This window comes from Saimiri boliviensis, chromosome 8 (assembly GCF_048565385.1).
Source record: "Saimiri boliviensis isolate mSaiBol1 chromosome 8, mSaiBol1.pri, whole genome shotgun sequence".
Lineage (NCBI taxonomy): Eukaryota > Metazoa > Chordata > Mammalia > Primates > Cebidae > Saimiri > Saimiri boliviensis.
Genome location: NC_133456.1, coordinates 49439874 through 49461243, shown reverse-complemented (window position 1 = coordinate 49461243; position 21370 = coordinate 49439874). Strand labels below are relative to the sequence as shown.

Below are 21370 nucleotides of genomic sequence, written 5' to 3'. Positions count from 1 at the left end.
TCCTCTCTAAAGTAAGATATGATCCAGATACAAATTGTCTCTGCAATTTTCATATACAATAACCAGCATTCAACTGAAAGTAACAAAGCAAGCCAAAACATTAGCTAAAAATCAAAATAATAAAAGACAATAGAAATAGATTCATAAAAGATACAGATATTCTAAATATCATATTGAGATTTTTTAAAATCAGCTAAGTATCTTAAAGAAGTATAGGGCTGGTCACGGTAGCTCATACCTATAATCCCAGCACTTTGGGAGGCCACGGCAGGAGTTCAAGATGAGCCTGGGCAACACGGCAAAATCCATCTCTACAAAAAATACAAAAATTATCTGGGCATGGTAGTGCCCAGATGCTCGGGAGACTGGGGTGGGAGAATCACTTGAGCCTGTCTGGGAGGTCAAGGCTGCAGTGAGCTGTAATCACAGCATTGCTCACCAGCCTGGTGACAGAGTGAAATTCTGAGCAAGGAAGGGAAGGGGAGGGAAAGAGGAGAGAGAAAAGAGGGAGGAAGGAAAAGAAAAAGGGAAAGGGAAAGGAAAGGAAAGGAAAGAGGGAAGGAGAGAATTTCAGCAAAACTGGAAACCATAAAGAGAAAACCAAATGGAATTGTAGAACTAAAAAAAGAAATTCAACAAAATAAAGAACTAAATTAATAAGCTAAAAAGCAAAATAAACCCAGTGAGAGAGAGAGAGAGAGAGAGAGAGAGAGAGAGAGTGAGTCGATGAACTGGAAGATAAAGTAGAAGAAAATATCCAACTGAAGAAGAGAGGGGGAAAATATTAAAGAATGTAAGAGCCATGTAGGATATGAGGAAAGGTCTAATATGTATAACCACAGTCCTAAAAGAAGGAAAGAGATAGAATGTGGCAAAAAACAATATTTGGAGAGATAATATTTGAGATTAAAAAAATACTGGATGCAGACATTAAGCCCATAGACACAAAAAGTGTTACAAACTTGAAACAGAATAAACACAAAGAAAATTACACCTAAATACATCTTGGCAAAACTGCTAAAAACTAATGACAAAGAGAAACATTGAAAACCATCAAAGGAAAAAAATCACCTAACTTCTGGGAGACCAAGAGTAACGCTAACAGCTTATTAGCAATAAAAGCCAAAGGCAGTGTTATTAAGTATTTGAAGTGCTGCAGGGAAGTAAAAGCAGTTACCAAATGTACAATTCTAATCCCAAAGTATCCTCCAAATATGAAGTTGAAATAAAACAAAAAAAAATTTCAGACAAACAAAAACTGAGAGAATTTATCAGCAGCATCTTTGTACTAATGGGTACTGTGCAGATTTGCACTATTAAGTATTCTTCAATGAAGGAAAATGATCACATTTAGGAACAATAAAGGAAAAGCAATGAAAAGAATTAGTTGTGGGTAAATCTAAGTGAATGGCATCTCTACAAAACAAAAATAAAAATACCTACAGGGCTTAAAGTATCTCTAAAATTAAATATATTCACAGGCAGGTGGAGATAAATGGAGTTAGCATGTCCTAAAGCTACTACATTGTCTAGGAGATAGCAAATATATGAAATCATACTAAATATAATAAATCAAGGATGCGTGCTGTGATTTATACAGTAATTACTATAAGAATAATAAAAGGCTGGGCATGGTGGCTCACACCTGTAATCCCAGCACTTTGGGACCCCAAAGTGGACAGATCACCTAAGGCTTAGAATTCAAGACCGGTCAACATGATGAAACCTCTTCTCTACTAAAAATACAAAAATTAGCCAGGGGTGGTGGCATACACCTGTAATCTCAGCTACTAAGGAGGCTGAGGCAGGAGAATTGCTTGAACCCAGGAGGCGGAGGTTGTAGTGAGCTGAGACAGTGCCATTGTACTCCAGCCTGGGCAACAGAATCAAAACTCTGTCTCAAAAAAAGGGGGGAGTGGGTATATAAGCAAAAAGAAAAAAACTGAAGGAATCACATTACCTGACTTCAGATTATGCTACAGTAACCAAGACAGCACAGTACTGGCATAAAAATAGATACATTGACCAATGGAACACAATAGAGAACCCAGAAATAAATTGATACATGTACATACAGCGAACTTATTTTTGAACAAGTGCCAAGAACATAGACTGGGGAAAGAAAATCTTTTCTATAAATGGTGCTAGAAAAATGGGATATCCATATGCAAAAGAATGAAATTAGACCCCTATCTCTCACCGTATACAAAAATCAACCCAAAACGAATCAAAGGCTTACGTCTAAGACCTCAAACTATAAAACTACTAAGAGAAAACATTGTGGAAAACCCAGGACTTTAGACTGGGCAAAAATTGTGAGTATTACTTCACAAATACAAGCAATAAATGCTCAAATGGACAAATGGGATCACATCAAGTTAAAAATCTTCTGCACTGCAAAGAAAACAATCAACACACTGAAGAAACAGCCCACAGAATGGGAGAAAATATTTTCAAACTATCCATCTGATGAAGGATTAATGGCCAGAATATATAAGGAGATCAAACAACTCTGTAGGAAATCATCTAATAATCTGATTTTAAAATGGGCAAAAGATTTGAATAGATGTTTCTCAAAAGAAGACTTGCATACAGCAAACAAACAGGTCTGTGAAAAAGTGCTCACCATCACTGACCATCAGAGAAATGAAAATCAAACTGCAATAAGATATCATCTTACCCCAGTTAAAATTGTTTTTATCCAAAGACAGGCAGTAACAAAAGCCAGTGAGAATGTGGAGAAAGGGAACCCTTGCACACTCTTGGTGGGAATGTAGATTAGTACAGTCTCTAAGGGGCAGAGTTTGGAGATCCCTAGAAAAACTAAAAATAGAGCTACCATATAATCCAGCAATCCTGGTGGTAGGTATATACCCAAAGGAAAGGAAACCAGTATATTGAACAGATAACTGTACTTCCATGTTTATCGTATCATTTACAATAGCCAAGATTTGGAAATAACCTAAGTGTCCATTAACAGAGAATGTATAAAGAAAATGTGGCCCATACACCCAATGGAAGTACTATTCAGCCTTAAAAATGAATAAGATTCCATCATTTGCAACAACATGGATGGAGATCATTACGTGAAATAAGTCAGGCACAGAAGACAAACTTTGCATGTTCAAGCTTATTTGTGGAAGCTAAAAGTTTAAACCATTGAAGTCATGGAGACAGAGACCAAAAGGACAGTTACCAGACACTGGAAAGAACAGTAGGAGGGGAGGGAAACGTGGGGATGGTCAATGGGTACAAACACGTACTTAGATAGAATGAACAATATCTAGTGTTTGATAGCACAACATGCTGATTACAGGTAACAATAATTTATTGTACATTTTAAGATAACTAAAGGGATTGTTTGTAACATAAAGGATAAATGCTTGGGGTGATGGATACCTCATTTACCCTGATGTGATTATTGTATTCCTGTATCAAAACATCTTGTTTACTCCATAAATACATACATCTACTATGTGCCCACAAAAATAAAAATAAATTTAAATACATGAAATAAATAAAAATATAAATAAATTTTTGAAAATGAGAGAATATGAGAAGAGAAAAAAATGAGACATAAAAAATTTTTGCTAATGCAAACTATAACTGATTTTTTTGTGTGTATAATCTTGAATCCTGACACCTTGGTAAATTTATTTGTAACTCTAAAGTAGTTTTTAATGTAGATTCTATAGATTTTCTAAATAGATAACTATATCATCTGTGGATAAAAACAGTTTTACGTCTTCTAACCTTGTATTTCTTGTTCTTACTGGATTGCATTGGGTAGAACCTCTAGTACAATGTTGAACAGGAGTGGTGACAGTGGAAAGCCTTGCTGTTTTTGATTTTAGAGGGAAGGCATTTATTCTTTTACCACTGAGTATGATATTAGCTGGAGGTTTTTCTTACAAGCCAGTTATCCAGCTGAGAAAGCTTCCTTCTAATTCAGGTTTGCTGAGAGTTTTTAATCACAAATAAATACTGGATTCTGTCAAATTTTTTTTGCATCTATTCAGTGGAAGTTGAAAAAGATCTTAAAATTAATTGTACGTCAAATGTTGCATGTTTAAAAAAGATTGTTATGTTGCTAAAGCCACACTGACAGGGAATTATTTTGCCTTAAACTCACATACTTAAAAAAAGAAGAGTGAATATCATTGATCTATTTCAGAAAGTAGGGGAAACACTAGCTCCACCCATCCTGGGTTCTCAGAGTCAGTGCAACTATATGCCAGGAGAACTTTTGCTTTCCAGAACAGTTCACTACACCTATCAAGGGTGTCCTGGCTCGCCTAGTTGAAAACACAGACTTCCAGCCTCTCAGCTGTGTATACAGGTCCCAAAAATCATCCCCGGGAACTACCAACCTGACCTCACAATACTTGAAATTTCACCAAAGATTGGAGAGCTCAAACTTGAGATTTTGAAAATAGAAGCTAGTGGTGAATTTCTCAGGAGTAATAGCCTCATTTCAAAACACAGCTATATTAAAAAGTCTATGTATATTGTAAATTTTGTTTTCATTTTTTACAAATGAAAATTTTTATCCTGAAAGACACAATATAGTGCTTAATATGCTAAGGAGAAGGCAGATAGTCACAAAAATATTGATATGTAATTATGGTTAGACATATTTCTTGAGAAACTATCAGGTCTAAATATAATATTAAGTTATTAAACAGTTTGGAAAGTATTTTGTATAGTCTTGAGAATCATGAAACATATGGTATTTTTAATATCCTTTGAAGTAAAGTATCTGTTTTTTATCCCTCAGAATAAGTTCTGATTATAACGGTGAATGGGAATTTATAAATTAAATACAATAAAGGTGACACTGACAATGAATTTTTATAGTATGACAATATTTCTTAAATAATGGAAAGACTTATGTGTTCTAAACTATATTAAGCCATATAATTTAAAATTTTCAATTTATTTATAAATACACATATATTTGAAGATCCAGAAGATTTATACCCTCAAATTTAACAAAATAATTTAATATTTTCTATAAAATACAGTAAGTTATCATTGAAAAAATTATCAAAAAAAGTTTTCAAAATAGCAAATTAGAGTGAAGTAGAAATAAAGAAATAGTAAAGATAGAAGCATAAATTAACAAAATACAAAACAATTTCAAGATAGAGAAGATCAATAAATTTTAAAGTTGTTCTCATCTAAAGAGAATAGAATTAGCAGTATCCCAGAAAGACTGATCATATAAAAAGAGATAAAAGGATAAATCACCACTATCAAGACTGATAATGGAGAAATGACTAAAGATCCTAAAGACATTAAAGTGATGACAAATAAGTCATGATGAATAAGTTTATGCCAATAAATTTGAAAATGCATATAAAATGGGCACATTTCCCAAAGGGTAGTTATAAAACTGACATAAAAAAATCTCAATAGACCTATATGTGAAGGAAATTGAGCCATAGAACACAAATCTTAACACAAAGAATACTTCTCAATTTGATGACAAAACCTGATTTTAAAAATATTACAAGAAATGAAATTAAAGACCAGTATCACCCACAGACATAGACACACAAAATTCTTAGGAAAAGGTTAGCAAACCAAACCAGTGATATGTCAGAGAAAAATATGTTGTGATTAAATTGATTTTATTCCAGAAATTTGAGGTTAAATTTGAGGTTAACATTTGAAGACAAATCAATAAAATTTATGACATTAACAGAGGAAAAGGAGAGAAATCATATATCTCAGTAGATACATGACCAAGTATAGAGCTAATACAATTAAGACACGGTGGTATCAGTGCAAGAATAAATAGACCAATATAACAAAGTAGAGTCTGGAAACCAAATCATGGTGTATACTTGTTTTATAACAAAGGTCGGGAGTGAAGTGTTGTGGGTAGAATCAGTTCTTTCAGTACATGATGCTGTGTCAAAAGGTTATCCTCACATAAAAAAAAATGAATTTCAGTATCTCTCCACTCAGCAAATTCACATGATCCACAAAATTTAATTACAAATACCTCATGGATCTACATGCAAAAAGCAAAATCATGAAAGTACTAGAAAATAACATAAGCAAGTATCTTCGAGACTTTGGGAAAAGCCAACAGTTCTAAAATCTAAATAAAAGAACTAGCCATAAAGAAAAGGAATGATGAATTATTCTATATTAAAATTAGATTTTCGTTTAACAAGAGGCACCATTAAGATAATAAGAAAAACATGGCCACTGAATAGGAATATTTTTTGGAATCCATGTATTCCACAAAGGCTCCAGGATAAAGAACCCATGTAAATCAACAAGAAAAATAAAAAGACAACCCAATAGAAAAATGAATAAAAGGTACTTCACACAAGAGGATATCCAAATGGCCAGTGCACTTACTGAAAGAGGTTAAACATCATTAATCATCCAGAAAATATAAATTAAATTAAAACTACAATGAGACATCATCATGAGCCAACTGCAATAGCTAAACAAACAGAAGAATCCTCTAAAAGTGGTGAGAACATGAAACAACTGGAGCTCTCACACACTGTGGTAGGCCTACCAACGATCAGCAATTCCTCTCTTACAAATACATACATATCCACTAGAAATATGTTCCTGTGTCACCAACACCAAAAGTCACGTACAAAAATATTCAGAGCAAGGCTGGACACAGTGGCTCACACCTGTAATTCCAGCACTTTGGGAGGCCAAGGCAGGTGGATGGCTTGAGGTCAGGAGTTCAAGACCATCCTAGCCAACATGGTGAAGCCCTGTCTCTACTAAATGTACAAAAATTAGCTGGGTGTGGTGGCAGCCACCTGTAATCCCAGTTCAGAAGGCTGAGGCAGGAGAATCACTTGAACCGGGAGGTGGAGGTGGCAGTGAGCCAAAATCACACCACTGCACTCTAGCCTGGGCTACAGAGTGAGACTCTGCCTCAAAGGAAAAAAATTTAATACACACACACACACACACACACACACACACACACACACACACACAAAATATATATATTCATAGAAGCCTTATTGAAAATTGCAAAATAAAGAATAAATAAGAATAAATGAGCAGAACAATGTCCATCAACAGGAGAATATCATTTATCCACATTAACAAATACTTTAAAGCTATGAAAATAAACAGATTACAACAATCACATGCAACAACATGATAAATTTTACAAAGAATAATGGTGAGGTAAAGAAGCCACACACAAGAGAAGATATACTGCATAAATCAACTTGCATAAAGTGCAAAACAAATAAAGAATTTAAAAGTTAAGAAAATCACCACCTGGTAAAATATATATAACAATAAAATTTGTCATTTTTAACCATTTTTAGTGTATTGTTAGTAGCAGTAAGTACATTTACAATGTTGTGCAAGCATTATTACCGTTTATCTCAGAGCTTTTTCATCCATCCCTAACTGAAACTGTGCCCATTAAAAAGTAACACTTGATCTTCCTTCTCCACCTCCTAGTCTCTGATAACTGCTCTTCTACTTTCTATCTCTATGTATTTGATTATTTTAGATACCTTAGATAAATGTAATCAAACAGTACTTACCCTTTTGTTTCTGGCTTCTTTCACTTATTATGAGGTCTTAAGGTTTGTCCATGGTGTAGCATGTTTCAGAATTTCATTCATTTGCAGGGCTGAATAATATTCCATTTTACATGTTGTAAGGGAGACAAAAACTTTATCTCTTCCCTCTTTTTTTTGGAGGGAGTCCCACTCTGTCATCAAGGCTGGAGTACAATGGCATGATCTTGGCTTAATGCAACCTCTGCCTGCAGGGTTCCAGCGATTCTCCCACCTCAGCCTCCCGAGTAGCTGGGATTATAGGCATGCACCACCACGCCCGACTAATTTTTGTATTTCTTAGTAGAGACAGGGTTTCACCATGTTGGCCAGGCTGGTCTCAGACCTCTGACCTCAGATAATCTGCCCCCACCTCAGCCTCCCAAAATGCTAGGATTATAGGCGTGAGCCACCGTGCCCAGCCATCTCTCCCTTCTCAGAGTCCTGGACTGGGTCTGAGAATTAAGTTGACACAAGAAAGAGTGACAGGAGAAAAACATGCACATTTATTTAATAAGTATTATGTGACACTAGAGAGTCATGATGATGATCTTTGATAAGTGAGGAGATAGTGACTGAACAAGGGCGTGAAAGGGGTTTCTGAGGTGCTGCTCATATTCTATACGTTGATAATTTGCGCATTTTTCTGGTTACACATTGTGTAACTGGCAAACAAGATACAAGAATAGTCAAGTTCATGGGCTTGGTCTGGTTTAATGATCAATTCAGATACTGCTGTACTAAGTCCATTTACTTTGCAGAAATGTGTCACTGTCATACTTACTTAAATAAACTATTTTTAAATGCTTTTTAAAAAATATTTTAAAATAAATACATTTTAGATGTGCTTTCTATTTATTTATTTATTTTTAGATGGAGTCTTGCACTGTCACCTGGGGTGGAATGCAGTGTCACAGTCTCGGCTCACTGCAACCTCTACCTTTTGGGTTCAAGCAATTCTCCTGTCTTAGCCCCTTGAGTAGCTGGGATTACTGGTGCCTGCCACCACATCCAGCTAATTTTTTGTATTTTCTGGAGAGACAGGTTTTCACCACATTGGCCAGGCTGGCTTCAAACTCCTGAGCTCATAATTCGCCCGCCTCGGTCTCCCGATTACAGTGCTGGGATTACAGGCATGAGCCACTGTGTCCAGCCTAGATGTGCTTTTTAAAAATGGATTGCTTAGGTAAAGTTATTTTATTGCCAAATAGTAATAATTCGCTATTCAAAAGATGTTTATAGCTAAGTATTGTCCTCTCAGGTTGTCAGTTTCCTAATGTCAGGAATTTATATGCCTCTCTCACTATTATAGTGCATACTGAACACTCAATGAATTGTGTACTGACAGGCACACCATTTCTGAAAGGCAATTTGGCAAACTGTATCAAAAAACTTTTAGTGTATTTTCTCCTTGACTTATCTATTCTAGTTTTAGAAATCTATCTAGAAGAATAACTGAGCAAGTCAACAAATAGGTTCAGGGATATTCTCTGAATCATTGTCTGTAAGAGCAAACATTTGGGAACAATCATAAAACAATAGGGAATTGGTTAAATAAAGCTGGTCTACACACGGTATAGAAAAGTAGATATGTACACACACGCAGAAGCACATAAAGAAGTATGAGGAAAGGTCAGGCTTCGTGGCAAGCCAGTACTTTTTAGAAATCAAATTTCAGTGCAATCTTGCAAATAACTTCTCAGTATCTACAAGTCCACACTAGGGAGTCACTAGTACATTAAGAAAATCAAAGGACAAAGCATAAATAATTTTGATTCATTGCATGAACATCAAATGGGAAATGAGTATTTCAATGATAGGTATTTATTTTATACTCTGTTCTGGTTTTTGTCTGTTGGATGGTTGTTTCTCTGATTTATGACTATGTTGGTATGACTGGAAAACAGAGGACCAAAGGAGAGCTAATTTACTGGATTTAAACTGGTTTAATGATCAGTTCAGCTCATTGATATGTTGAGTCAACTGACTTGAAGAAATTCACTATTAAGTAGGCCCAACAATCAGATCAACTCTGCCACATTTAATTTAGATGAATCAGCCAGACACAACCTTTGGCAAGAAGATTTCACTTAGCTTCTCCCATCTTGTTTTCTTAGATTTTCCTTTATTTATTCCTACTTGGTAAGCTCTCTGCTACAAAGGACAAGAAAGAAAAACTGGAAGGAAAAAATTACATATTTTTTCATTTCCATTACAAGATCTAGACAACACAAAGAGAGATCAAACAGGGGCCTTTAACATAGCAATTGTCTTTTCTTTCTTTGTGAGGAATGGCTATCATTGGTGAATTGTTAGAATGGACAGATTTTACTCTTTCTTCAGAAGTCATGTTAACAAAGAGATCACGTAGATTTTACCACAATGTTAACAATGTGTCATGTCCCTGGAACACATAACCACTGGATTTTGTGCTGGGGGAAATGTTTGGGTGAAGGCCTGAGAATCATTTTGAGTTACTGAAAGCACAGAGCTGCAATTCTGTTGTTCCAAGTATGAGATTGATGTCTTCAGAGGAGAGACTCTCACTCTGGAATGGGTGGAATAACAGAAAGCTCACTTGAGGCTTATGATACTGTAGCTTACACCTAGATATCTCCTGGGTGCCTTTATAACAAGGACTTCCGAATATAATAAATGGTAACATTTGTCACTGGAGTAAGTCCCAGCTCAATTGCTTTCTGGAATTTATCATCTCCCAGTGTGTAGGTCCTTTAAGTGGTATATTCTTCTGTCGAAATGTGACTTATCAACTAGTAATTCTGCACCATTCATCACTGGATTTCTCTCTGTGTCACCACCCAAATGGACAAGCCCATTACAACTACATACTTTTTAAAGGAATCATTTTGGTAAATCCAGTGGATCTCAATATTTAGTTGTTTAAATCAAATGTTTCAAGATTTGGTTAATTATATTTAAACAATACAATTACATTTTAAAAACAATCAGTGTTGATTTTATTTAGAAAACCAAGGAAAATTCCAGAAAATTAATGAAAGCCTGGCCTTGTGAATTAAAACCTATTCTGCCATCAGTGGCTTTGTGCCAAGCTCCTAGGTCAGCAGCACAGTATGTCACTTTAATTGAATATTAGCAAAGAGTGTTCCAAGAGGGTAAAAGTTATCTGGGAAACACTGTGAACAACTCCTATCTTCATGAAAATTCACATTTCTAAGTAACATATTAAAGACTCTGTGAATCCAACAATAAACTTTTAAACCTTTACTTAACTCTGTGTTCCTGTCTACTAAAAACCATATTTGAGAAATACCAGCTAAGCATAAAGGAGGTGTTAGAAGAATACTGCCCAATGGAAATATAATGTAAGCTATATACGGACCAAACTTTCTTTTTTTTTTTTTTTTTTTTTTTGAGACGGAGTTTCGCTCTTGTTACCCAGGCTGGAGTGCAATGGCGCGATCTCGGCTCACCGCAACCTCCGCCTCCTGGGTTCAGGAAATTCTCCTGCCTCAGCCTCCTGAGTAGCTGGGACTACAGGCACGTGCCACCATGCCCAGCTAATTTTTTGTATTTTTAGTAGAGACAGGGTTTCACCATGTAGACCAGGTTGGTCTCGATCTCTCGACCTCGTGATCCACCCGCCTCGGCCTCCCAAAGTGCTGGGATTACAGGCTTGAGCCACCGCGCCTGGCCCCAAACTTTCTTATGATCCCATAAATACAAATAAAATGAAAGATTAGAAATTAATTGTATTAATGTTTCATTTAATTCAATATATTCAAAATATTATTGAACACAAAATCAGTGTAAAATTATTCAGAGCTATTTTATATTACTTTCTTAAAATATATCTTTGAAATCTAGTATGTATTTTACACTTAGGAAACATCTCATTTCAGACTACTCACATTCCAAGTGCCCAATAGCTACATGTGACCAGTGGCTACCTTACTGGGCAATGCACATATAGAAGATTAAAGATTATATAAATTTAAATGCTTAAAATATCATCATATTTAACAACAATGATTATAATATGATTATAATGCCTGACTGCTAATCCACAAATTATGTACAGGTTAATAACTTATTAATGATGATTATTTAGACAACAATATGGGTTGAATCTTAACGCTTGTTTCCAAAGGAAGCCAGAATTGGACAGAAATGTCCAGTGGCTTTTTTCAAGAAAGGAATTTTAAGTATTTTGTTAATTGCCATATTCACAGCACCTAGAACAGTATCAGGCTTATCGTAGCTGCTCAGTACGTTTTTCTAAAATGAATGCCATTCTCACTTAGGAGAAAGTCATGTTTTATATCAAAACGCTAATAAATGCTTTAAGCTTGCAGCACTCAATTCAATGAACTGACTGTGTCCTATTCAGAGCACTAACTATGTGCCATTTGCTAAGATTGTGAATAGGCAGCTCTGATGTCAATGGACAGAGCAGTGTGTGGAGGCTCACATTGTGAATTTTAGCTCCACATCAACTGCAAGAACAAACCTTAACTGAACTTAAATTTCTGTTCCTTAACCAGAACTTAAATCAAACTTTTCAAGATTTGGTGAATTACATTTAAACAATACAATTACATTTTTTAAAACTACCAGTGTTGATTTTATTTAGAAAACCAAGAAAAAATTTGACCTTAACTGGAACTGAGTCAATTTAAAGAGCTGAACAAAATACAGGGGTAGAGGAAGCAGTAGAAAGGCTCTGAGAGCTCGCTGTGTCCCCAAGCAGCCCATTCCGACCTGGCACTACAGGGATCCATCAGGGAGGTGGCCAGAGGAGCAGGTTGGGATTGGAGGGGAACACCACAAGGAGAAGGAAATCTCCAGCTGAACTTTGTAACAATTTGAATGGCGAGAAAAGCCTCGAAGCCAGAACTCAGAGGAGGGAGCAAATCTGGTGTGCAGACTCCACAGGGAGGGGAAGAACTAAGCCCTTTTCTTTTTCTTTTCTTTCAGGAGGCAGGTAGCCTGGGGCAAGTTCTCAAGGCCAGCTCACCCACAGCCTAGAATCAGACTCGGGGCTTTTGTGGGGGCACAGTGGGAGTGAGAATGGCCTTTGGCCTGCATGGAAGCTGGGTGAAGCCTGTGACTGCCAGCTTTCCTCGACTTCCCTGACAGCTTGCATGACTCAGCAGAGGCAGCCATTATCCTCATAGGCACACAACTCTATTGACCTGGGAACTTCATCTCCATCCTCCACAGCAGCCACAGCAACATCTTTCCAAGGAAGAGTCTGAGTTCAGACATGCCTAGCCATGCCTCCACCTGATGGTTCTTCCCTACCCACCTGGGTAGCTAAAGACAAAGGGCATATAATCTTGGGAGTACTAGGGCCTCACCCATCACTGGTTCCTCTCCATACTATTCCAGTGGATGCTCTCTGGAAAGTGCCACCTCTGGTAGGAGGCCAACCACCACAAAATAGAGTATTAAACCACCAAAGCTAAGAACATTCAGGGAGTCCAATGCATTCCCCCTGTCACCTCCTCCAGAACAGGCATTAGTATCTATAGTTGAGAGACCCATAAATGGTTCACAATACAGGACTCCATGCAGACAACTCCAGTACCAGTCTGGAGCCAGGTAAACTTGTTGAGTGGTAGACCCAGAAGAGAGACAACAATCTCTGCAGTTCGGCTCACAGGAAGCCACATCAATAGGAAAATGGGGAGAGTACTACATCAAGTAGTAGTTTACACCCTGTGGGACAAAAGAATCTGAACAATAGCCTTCAGCCCTAGACCTTCCCTGTGACAGAGCCTACTCAAATGAAAAGAAACCAGGAAACCAACACTGGTAATGTGACAAAACAAGGCTCTTTAACACCCTCCAAAAATCACATTAGTTCACCAGCAATGAATCCAAACCAAGAAGAAATCCTCGATTTACCTGAAAAAGAATTCAGGAGGTTAGATATTAAGCTAATCAGGGAGGCACCAGAGAAAGGTGAAGCCCAGTGCAAGAAAATTAAAAAAAAAAAAAAATACAAGAAGTAAAGAGAGAAATATTCAAGAAAATAGATAGCTTAAAGAAAAAAAATCAAAAATTCAGGAAACATTGGACACACTTATAGAAGTGCAAAATGCCTGAAATTTGTGTGACAAACCCACAGCCCACAGAATGGGCAAAAACTGGAAGGGTTCCCTTTGAAAACTGGCACAAGACAAGGATGCCCTCTCTCACCACTCCTATTCAACATAGTATTGGAACTTCTGGACAGGGCAATCAGGCAAGAGCAAGAAATAAATGGTATTTGATTAAGAAAAGAGGAAGTCAAATTGTCTCTGTTTGCAGATATACGATTGTATAGTTAGAAAACCCCGAGGAGAGAGATCCAAGATGGCCAATTAGCAGCAGCTCAGGATTGCAGCTCCCAGTGAAGGCGCAGGGAGTGAGTGGATGCCACACTTCCAGATGAATTTTTGTTGCCCACAGACCAGGAGATTCCTGGCGGAGGAGCCCAACGGGTCGCCAACATGACTCTTTTGGCCAGCACAGCTGTTTTGCCAGCATCCCAGTGTGGGGGTTCTCAGTGCAGAGTATGTGGGACTAGGTGCCCTTTTAGTTGGCATTGGAGCTCCGGGAAGGCAGAGTCGCCCATTCAGCTGATTGAAAAGGGGACTGAAACAGGGAGTCAGGTCAGGAGACTCCCAGGCAAGAAAGCACCAAGAATCTCAGCGCCACTGTTTCAGCATGGCACCTTTTCGGCGGGTGACTAGGGCAACTGGGAGAGAATCGACCCTTCAATTAGGAAAAGAAAAAAAAGCGGGTTCTGAGGTAGGGAGCCAGGTGATCGGGCTCAGCTGGTCCCACCCCCCCACAAAAAAACAGTAATTGGAAAAGCTGATGGCTGAGAGTTTCACAGCAAGCACAGCTGAATTCAGGAAGGTCCAGCTCTGTGGGGGAGGGGCGTCCACTGAAGGAAAACAAAGAAACAGAAACAACATCATCACCAACAAGCTGGATGTCCACTCAGAGACCCAATCTGGAAGTCAGCAATTACAAAGATGACAGGTGGATAAATCCACAAAAATGGGAAGAAATAGTGCAAAAAGGCTGAAAACACTCGAAATCAGAATGCCTCTCCTCCTTCAGGAGATCACAGCTCCTAATCAGCACGGGAACAAGGCCTGATGGAGAACGAGTGTGATGAACTGACAGAATCAGGCTTCAAAAGGTGGATAATAAGAAACTTCTGTGAGCTAAAGGAACATGTTCTAACCCAATACAAAGAAACTAAGAACCTTGAAAAAAGGTTTAATGTAATGCTAACGAGAATAGACAATTTAGAGAGGAATGTAAGTGAATTAATGGAGCTGAAAAACACAATACAAAAACTTTGTGAAGTATGCACAAGTTTTAACAGTAGAATTGACCAAGCAGAAGAAAGGATATCAGAGGTCTAAGACCAACTCAATGAAATAAAATGAAAAGACAAGATTAGAGAAAAAAGGGTAAAAAGGAATGAGCAAAGTCTCCAAGAAATATGGGACTATGTGAAAAGTCCTAATCTACATTTGATAGATGTACCTAAATGTGACGAAGAGAATGAATCCAAGCTGGAAAATATTCTTCAGGATATTACCCAGGAAAACTTTCCCAACCTAGCAAGGCAGGACAATATTCAACTCCAGGTAATACAGAGAACACCATAAAGATATTCCTCAAGAAGAGCAACCCCAAGGCACATAATCATCAGATTCACCAGGGTTGAAATGAAGGAAAAAATGCTAAGGGCAGCCAGAGAGAAAAGTCAGGTTACCCACAAAGGGAAGCCTATCAGACTCATAGCAGATCTTTCAGCAGAAACCCTACAAGCCAGAAGAGAGTGGGGGCCAATATTCAACATTCTTAAAGAAAAGAACTTTCAACCCAGAATTTCATATCCAGCCAAATTAAGCTTCATAAGTGAAGGAAAAATAAAATCTTTTGTGAACAAGCAAGTACTCAGAGATTTCATCACCACCAGGCCTGCTTTAAAAGAGTTTCTGAAAGAAGCACTACACATAGAAAGGAACAACCAGTATCAGCAATTCCAAAAATATACCAAAAGGTAAAGAGCATCAATATAATGAAGAATCTACATCAACTAATGGGCAAAACAGCCAGCTAGCATTAAATCGCAGTATTAAACTCACATATATTAATATTAATCCTAAATTTAAATTGACTAAATACCCCAAAAGACACAGACAGGAAAATTGGATAAAAAGCCAAAACCCATCGGTATGCTGCATCCAGACCTATCTCACATGCAGGGATACACAAAGACTCAAAACAAAGGGATCGAGGAAGATTTATCAACCAAATGGAGAGAGAGAAAAAAAAAAAAGCAGGAGTTGCAATTCTCGCCTCTGATAAGATAGACTTTAAAGTAACAAAGATCAACAGAGGCAAAGAAGGACATTACATAATGGTAAAAGGATCAATGCAACACGAAGAGCTAATGATCCTAAATATATATGCACCCAATACAGGAGCACCCAGACACATAAGACAAGTTCTTAATGACTTACAAAGAGACTTAGACTCCCACAGAATAACAGTGGGAGACTTTAACATCACATCGCCAATATTAGACAGATCAACGAAAATTAACAAGGATATCCAGTACTTGAACTCAGACCCGGAACAGGTAAACTTAATAAACATTTACAGAACACTCCACCCCAAATCCACAAAACATACATTCTTCTCAGTACCACATCACACCTACTCTAAAAGTGACTACATAATTGGAAGTAAATCACTCCTCAGTAATTGCATAGCATTTCACAGGTTTAAATGAAATATTGGTTGGCTGCTTGTCTGTTATTTTCCTTCCTTATTCCTTCCTGTCTCCATTGTTAGGCACAATTATTGGCATAAAAGAAGTTTTCAATACCCATTTTTAGACTGCATTCTAGCTTGGGCAATAGAGCAAGATTCCCGTTCTCTTTCCCTCTTTCTCTTCCTCTTTATTTCTCTCTTTCACTCTTTTTTTCTTTATTTCTCTCTTTCTTCCCCTCCCCACCAAAAAAGAAAAGAAAATCCCATTGTCTCAGCCCAAAATCTCCATAAGCTGATAAGCAACTTCAGTAAAGTCTCAGGATACAAAATCAATGTGCAAAAATCACAAGCACTCCTATACACAAATAACACACAAACAGAAAGCCAAATCATGAGTGAACTCCCATTCACAATTGATACAAAAAGAATAAAATACCTAGAAATACAACTTACAAAGGATGTGAAGGAAAACTACAAACTGCTGCTCAAGGAAATAAGAGAGGACACAAAAAAATAGAAAAATATTTCATGCTCATGGATATGAAGAATCGATATCATGAAAATGGCCATACAGCCCAAAGTGATTTATAGATTCAATGCTATCCCCATCAAGCTACCACTGACTTCCTATAGAGAATTGGTAAAAAAACCACTTTAAATTTCATATAGAATGAGAAAAGAGCCTGCGTAGACAAGACAATCCTAAGCAAAAAGAACAAAGCCGGAGGCATCATGCTATCTGACTTCAAACTATACTACAAGACTACAGAAACCAAAACGGCATGGTACTGGCACCAAAACAGATATATAGACCAATGGAACAGAGCAGAGGCCTCAGAAATAACACCACACATTTACAACCATCTGATCTTTGGCAAACCTAACAAAAACAAGCAATGGGGAAAGGATTCCCTGTTTAATAAATAGTGATAGGAAAACTGGCTAGCTATATGCAGAAAGCTGAAACTGGATCCCTTCCTTACACCTTATACAAAAATTATCTCAAGATGGATTAAACACTTAAATCTGAGACTAAAATCATAAAAATCCTGCAAGAAAAGCTAGGCAGTACAATTCAGGACAGGAATGGACAAGAACTTCATGACTAAAACACCAAAAGCAATGGCAACAAAAGCCAAAATCGGCAAATGGGATCTAATTAAACTAAAGAGCTTCTGCACAGAAAAAGAAACTATCATCAGAGTGAACAGTCAATCTACAGAATGGGGGAAAATGTTTATAATCTGTCTATCTGGCAAAGGTTTAGTATCCAGAATCTACAAATAACTTAAACAAATTTACAAGAAAAAAACAGCCCCATCAAAAAGAGGGTGAAGGATATGAACAGACACTTCTCAAAAGAAGACATTTATGCAGTCAACAAACATGAAAAAAACCTCATCATCACTGGCCATTAGAGAAATGCAAATCAAAACCACAATGAGATACCATCTCTCACCAGTTAGAATGGTGATTATTAAAAAGTCAGGAAACAACAGATGCTTCAGAGGATGTGGAGAAGTAGGAACACTTTTACACTGTTGATGGGAGTGTAAATTAGTTCAACCATTGTGGAAGACAGTGTGGCAACTCCTCAAGGATCTAGAACTAGAAATACCATTTGACCCAGCAATTCCATTACTGGGTATATACCCAAAGGACTATAAATCATTCTGCTATAAAGACACATGCACATGTATGTTTATTGCAGCACTGTTCACAATAACAAATACTTAGAACCAGCCCAAATGTTCATCAGTGATAGATTGGATAAAGAAAATGTAGCGCATATACACAATGGAATACTATGCAGCCATAAAAAAGACAAGTTCATGTCCTTTGCAGGAACAGGGTGAAGCTAGAAACCATCATTGTCAATAAACTAACACAAGAACAGAAAACCAAACACTGCATGTTCTCATTCTTTTGTGGGAACTGAACAATGAGAACACATGGACACAGGGAGGGGAACATCATACACCAGGGCCTGTTGGGAGTTAGGGGTCTAGGGGAGGGACAGCACTAGGAGAAATACGTAATGTAGATGATGGGTTGATGAGTGCAGCAAACCACCATGGCATGTATATACCTATGTAACAAACCTGCACATTCTGCACATGTACCCCAGAACTTAAAGTATAATTTTTAAAAATGCAAAATTCTTTGTGAAGTCTCAACAATAGAATTGAATAGGTAGAAGAAAGAAATTCAGAGCTCAGCTGAAAGACAAGGTCTTCAAATTAATCCAATTCAACAAAGCCAAAGAAAATAATAAGAAAATATCAACAAAGTCTCCAAGGAATTTGAGATAACGTTAAACAACTAAACCTAAGAATAATTGGTGTTCCCATGGAAAAAGATAAACCTTAAATTCTGGCAAACATATTTGAGAGAATAATCAAGGAAAACTTTCCTGCCCTTGCTAGAGATCTAGACATCCAAATACAAAAAGATCAAAGATAATCCGGAAAATTCATTGCAAAAAGATCATTGTCTAGGCACATAGTCATTAGTTTATCTAAAGTCAAGATGAAGGAAATAATCTTAAGAGCTATGATGCAAAAGCATCAAGTAACCTATAAAGGAAAACCTATCAGATTAACAGCAGATTTCTCAGCAGAAACTCTACAAGCTAGCAGGGATTAGGGCCCTATCTTCAGCTTCCTCAAACAAAGCAATTATCAGCCAAGAATTTTGTATCCAGCAAAACTGAGCATCATATATGAAGGAAAGATAGTCTTCTTCGGACAAACAAATGCTGAGAGAATTTAACACTACCAAGCCAGCACTACAAGAACTGCTAAAAGAAGCTCTAAATTTTGAAACAAATCCTGGAAACACATCAATACAGAACCTCTTTAAAGCATAAATCACACCAGGACTTAGAAAACAAAAATACAAGTTAAAAAAACAAAACAAAACAAAAAACATACACAGGCAACAAATAGCACAATGAATGCAACAGTACCTTACATCTCGATACTAACATTAAATGCAAATGACCTAAATGCTCCACTTAAAATACACAAAACCACAGAATGGAAAGAACTCACCAACCAACTAATCTGCTTACTTCAGGAGGCTCACCTAGCACATAAGAGCTCCCATAAACATAAAGTAAAGGGGTGAAAAAAGGCATTTCATGCAAATGAACACCAAAAGCCAGGAGGGGTAGCTATTCTTATGTCAGACAAAACAAACCTTAAAGCAACAGCAGTAAAAGACACAAAGGGACATTATATAATGGTAAAAGGCTTTGTCTAACAGGAAAATATCACAATCCTAAATATATATGCACACACACATATATAGTATGTTACCATTTGTGTAAAGAAGAGAAGAGAAGATAGATACTAAAATATATAACATATCTGTGTATATTCTTGTATATACTATTTCCAGAAGGATAAAATAATTAATAACATTAGTTTTGTTTCTTTTTTTTCTTTCTTTTTTGTTTTGTTTTGTTTTTGAGATAGGGTCTTGCTCTTTCAACCAGGCTGGAGTATGGTGGCACAATCACAGCTTGCTGTAGCTTTGACGTCCTGGGATCAAGTGATCTTCCTGTCTGAGTAAGTGGGACTACAGGTGTGCACCACCACGCTTAGCTAATTTTTGTATTTTTGGAAGAGACAGGATTTCACCATATTACCCAGCCTGGTCTCAAACATTTGGGCTCAAGCAATCTTCCCACCTCAGCCTTCCAAAATTCTGAGATTACAGGCATGACCCACCACACCCAGCCAATAAAATCGGATTCCTATGGAGAGAGGAAATGGGCTATTGGTGAACAACAGTAGTAGGAGGAAGGGTTTTCACTGCATATACTTTACCTTTTGAATTTTGAACATATTCAAAAAATGTTAAATTAAATAGTAAACCATGCAGCATGAAATAAATGCTAAACAAAAGTACAAGCAGCATAATACAAACTGGCAGCTATAAAACCATATGATAGATTTTTCCATCTCTTCATCAAGGAAATAATGGGAGACTTTGTCAAATGCCTTGGTGAAATAATCACCATATCTCACATGTCTATTTTAGAAAGTACTTGCACCAAAGAAACAAAAATGTACTTAAGCAATATTCATTCATTGAATAGGCACTTACTGAGTGCTTGTTGCATGGTAGTACATTGCAACAAGTTGTACTTCTTTATATTTCTACCATTTTAAATGGCATATTTAAGATGGTAGAAATATAAAGAAGGCCAAAACAGTTGGGATTTCAATTCCATGGAGTTTGCATTCTAGTGGGAAAGAGACCAGACTATCAACAAAGTCACTGCAATATGATATTTAGATATTAACAAAGGTTTTTAATGAAAATAATAAGTTTTTATGGCTACATCTGGGTAACTTCTTAAGACCAGGTGCTCACAACTTGGTCTTCTGAAGAAGTGAATGTCCACATGGAGTCCTGACTGTTGAGATTCTACACTATCTATGACATTTCCTTAGTCCACTGGTCTAACAAATAACCAAGAGATTAAAAAAAATACTAATTTGGCATGACCTGAGAAACTTATGTTAAGAATGAATCATCACCGCTTTTGTGTTTCCAATTATTCACAAATAGTCATTTTGAATTACTTCAGTTCAAGGTCAAGCTTATTAGCCAGCTGTTTCTTTTATCCTTTCTTTTTGAAAATTGGAATACTCCAATTTTCTATATTTAGCTATTTTTTTAGCTATATATTTTTTGGCATTAAAATTTTTTTATTTTTAATTTTTGTGGATACATAGTAGGTATATATATTTATGGAATATATGAGATATTTTGATACAAGCCTACAATGCATAATAATTACATCATATCAGGGTAAATGGGGTATCCATCACCTCAAGCATTTATCCTTTCTTTGTATTATCCTCTCCAGGGTTCTGAAAACTCTCATGCTCCACGATTTCTGAGATTACCAACTATGGTTCTTTGATTACGGCTATGAAATAAGAGCTGCCTATGACTTTCGATCTGGGCTCTTGTAAAGGCCAAAATGCTTTTCTCCAGATCTCTCTTGGACCTGAATTCTT

General features: G+C 36.9%; 1 protein-coding gene across 5 annotated transcripts in view; it reads right to left on the bottom strand.

Annotated features, from left to right (window-relative positions):
* The window catches only part of LOC120367205 (protein GVQW3-like), a 693292-nt gene that overhangs the window by 553996 nt on the left and 117926 nt on the right, over positions 1-21370 (bottom strand). The window lies entirely within an intron of this gene.